The following is a 4,281-nucleotide window of genomic DNA, read 5'->3' as shown; positions in this document are numbered from 1 at the left end:
GTTATTTTGGAAGCTTCAACATATTTAATGTGCAAAATGTTTTTTATTTATCGATGCACAATAACATCTTTTGTATATTACAGGACAATTTGTTTCCATTCTTATTAAATTAGTGCAATTAAGAGAAAATTACTTGAAAATAACTCTCTAAATTCCCTCTGCATGAATATTTGTGCTCCAACAGTTCTAAAAAAGCCCCGATTTTTATTTAAATATAATAAGTTTAATGGAAAGTGATGGGCCGGACAAGTACTTTTAACTTATATTTAAACATAATTTCTATCGATCCAATCGACGTCGAATATTGTGAATAATATCAGTAGCTCCTGAAAGTCTGAAAAAAATCGATTGTCTCTGCCATCATAGAGTAAGAAATGACTAGCTTGCATGTGATTTTTTTGGATTTAAAAGCTTCTTAAAACAGTTCCATAATGTTGAAATTTGGAGTTACTCATAAATTACTTGTCCTTCGATTGATATCATAAATTTTAGTGCTGCACGTAACTCAAATGGTAACTTTTTTCAATTTATTAGAAAATACTTGGCCTCGAATTGATATAATAAATTTTAATGCTGCACGTAAATTAGATGGAATTTTTTTTAGTTGATTTAGCCCTTCGAATCAAATAAGAAGAATGAGGCATCGGTTTCCAAAATGATTTCAAGCGCGATTTTTCGGTTTTTATTTTTTACTTGTTATTTGATTCTTTTAACACTTTAAAAAAGAGATACAGTTTAGTTTTTTTTAAAGATAATGCTTTTTCAAGATTTGTGAAATTTTTTTCGAATTTTTATAATTATGAGTACAACTTATATAAATTTTATATTATTTATAATAATTATTAAACGAACATTTTATATCAATCGTAAATCACAATTTATATAAAAGTTTTGTTTAAACTTATCATCGGACGTCTGGTACCACAGTGGATAACGCACCGAACTGACGACCGAAAAGTCCCGCGTTCGATCCTTACTCAGTGTGATTTTGTATTTTCAATTCATTTGAATTCTTTTTTTTCATTGTATTGCTAGAAATACAACAGCTCAGCATGCTGTTCTATCGAAATTATTATCACGATTTATATAGGAGTTTCGATAGAACAGCATACCGAGCGGTTGTATTTCCAGCAATACAATAAAAAAAGATTTTAAATAGATAACAAAAATATCGGCAACAATAATAACTGCAATCAATATTGTCAATAATGGTTACTGGTTAGTTGTAACTCGTAAGACATTAATAATACGATTTTTATATAAGTATTGATACTTATGATCTCAACTCTTCTGTGGAACGGAGGGCTACGTGTTAGCCTGGTATGCGAACTTCCGTGATTGATTCCACGGCAGATTATTTTTGTTTTAAGAATACATTTTTGATTAATTCATATTTCATATGAATAACTAGAACAGCCTTTGAGGAAAAAAATTTGAAACAGTTGTATATGATTGCTGAAGCTCTCTGATAGAACTGGTGGTGAAATTATTACCGGGTTACGGACAAGTCCCGAGCTCAAGGTATTGCCTTACTATTCTACTATTCAATATTACATCTGGAATATATATAATTTCAACGTTCATTCTCATGTGATTTACAATAATTTACTCGACTTTGCTGACATTTCGCGACTGTTCACTCTCTCGTTCTTTTTTGACGTGTAGGTAAAATTGGAATTTTTTGGAGTATCATTGCCTCTGTGCTTTTAATCCCATTTCATCCCATCCCGTCATGGATTTATCAGATGAGCCCTCGACTAAAAAACCCAGAAAACTCAAGAGCTTTAAGCATCAATGGTACGATACTCATCCTGAGTGGAGGAAATGGTATTGTGCCCGTACATCGCACTCATTAAAACAAATTAAGCACTCTCAGCGCAAACGCAGCAATGATGAAATATTGATGCTCCCGAACGAGCGCATCGACCCTCGATGTCAACATCGAAACTTCCAGAAGGAAATCTAGGTTATATTCGCACGAGAAGGGGAAAACCCCCAAATCTATAAAATTATCGACTAACCCAAAATTCGACAGTCTTTGACGAGAATTGTAACGATTGGTCTCGAGGCAATAAAACCTCGAATTTGTAACTTCTTAAATAAACTTATTGTTAACTTGTTGTAAAAGTATCGAGTTGGAGTTCAGCTCTTTTGGCCTAAATCCCTTAAATACTCGTCCTTGATAACTCGTCCCTTCGCGACGGTCTTCGCGGACACAACATTGGTGGCAGCGGTGGGATAGCCACTACTTGAGAAACCCGACACGTCTACGATAGTCAAACGGAAGGAATTCAAATTGCTGAGGAGGACCGATAATTCTAGAAAAGTCGATAAATCGAACGGACGTTCGATCACCGATCATCGCATCCAAGGCAGACCGATCTACGTCAAGATTCAACCCAAAATACGACTGGAGCTGGAGCGGAAGAAATTCAACACGACAACAAATCCGAACATCATGTTAGCGATCATCTTACTGTAAGTGACGGAACATTATTAAATAACATTGTAATCCGCCAAAGCCAGTTCGTATATAAAAATTTATATGTCAGACGACGAGTACGCTGAACGTCTCAAGTTACCGGGCGTAAGCACTGTTTCGCGTTCGCTCAATTCATTTTTCGACGATAAACTCGACTACAATCGCGAAAGAAAAAACGAAATCACCTCGCAAATAAGAAGGCGACGAAGTAGAGTCCAATCTTTAAATCGATCTCTGACATCGGAAGACGATTATTTAGACGCGGAAAATACGCCGGAAAATTCAGTAATAGAATAATCGAAATAATAATCCCGGAAATCCTGGAAATTAGGGCGAAAATAAGAGAGAGAATAATTCTCAAAATTCCCCGCCAAATCACTCGCGAACTAACAGACTTCGAGGCTCAATGTCTCTTAAAGAAGCGCGTAGTTTAATTCCTCGATTCGACGGTTCAAAACCAGAAGAAGCGCGAGAACTTGTAGATTCTTTTGCTCACGTCAACAAACATATTTTAGAGGAGGACCAAGAGATTCTCCTGGAATCAGTGTTAACAACGAAACTAACCGGTAGAGCCCGAGCAGAAGTAAGATATAAAAAAATTCCAAATTTCGAAACATTTAAATCCGTTATGTTAGAAATATTTTGCGGTACGAGAACCGTAGGAGCCCTTCAAACAGAGTTGTATTCTTGCCGACAAAGATTTAATGAATCAGTAAAAGATTTCGGAAGAAGGGTAGAAGACACAATGATGGAACTAATTGATGCAAGTATAAAAAAGCACTCGACAATGATCGAACAAATGGCGGTAGAAAAACACATACGCGAAGTAGCCCTTTCGAGTTTCGCGCAAGGCCTCAAACGCGAATATCAAACAATTATTAAAGCTAGGGCATATCCAACCCTCAACGAAGCTATCCCAGCCGCGATCGATGAAGAAAAGATACAACAGGGAACTCGAAGAGAACCTGGAAATAATACGATCATTTGCAATAGGTGTAACAAAAAAGGTCATCTCGCACGCGACTGTAGAAGCTCAGGAAATAGAAATGAGAATCATGGTAACGGAAATAACAGTTTACCGACACCGAGTCAAAGCATAAATTCTGTCGTTTGTAATTATTGCAAAAAACCAGGTCACGTATATGACGATTGTTGGAATAGAAAAAATAGAAATGGTAACCAAGGAAATAATAGTAATAATGGAAATCAAGAAAATCGTGGAAATCAAGGCAACAGAAGCAGAAAAAGAGGTTATCAAGATAATAGACAACAGAATAACGGTCAAAATAACAGTCAAGAAAACAATCAAGGTAATAACCAAAATTCGAATCAATCGAACAACGGGAATGCGGAAAAAAAGAAAACAATAGGGTCGCTGAACCTCAATCTCCTCGCGCGAACGGCTGAGCGAAAAAATGCGCACGTCAGCTGTGTGGAGGCTAAGCGAGCTACCGGCTCGAATGCACAGGTCGTGAAACCCAAAACAAAATTCGTAATTAATTCGATCGGTTCCTGGGGAATGGCTAGCGACTCTTATATCACATCACCACACGCAATAGATTCAGCTCTCCTCTTGAAAGTTGACATGGGAGCTCAATGTTGCATAATAAAAAGAAACGCTCTAAGAAAAAATACAGAAATAATCAATGAAACAGTCGAATTGACAGGCGTCGGAGGAAAACCCTTCAATGCCCTGTGTAAAGTAATCCTCGAAATCGAAACACCCGTCAAAATTCTTCATGAATTTTTCATCGTCGATAACGACGTTCCAATCAAAACAGACGGAATATTGGGACTTG

Source organism: Venturia canescens, chromosome 5, assembly GCF_019457755.1.
Source record: "Venturia canescens isolate UGA chromosome 5, ASM1945775v1, whole genome shotgun sequence".
NCBI lineage: Eukaryota > Metazoa > Arthropoda > Insecta > Hymenoptera > Ichneumonidae > Venturia > Venturia canescens.
The sequence above is the reverse complement of the archived record's forward strand: the minus strand, read 5'-3'. Positions refer to the sequence as shown.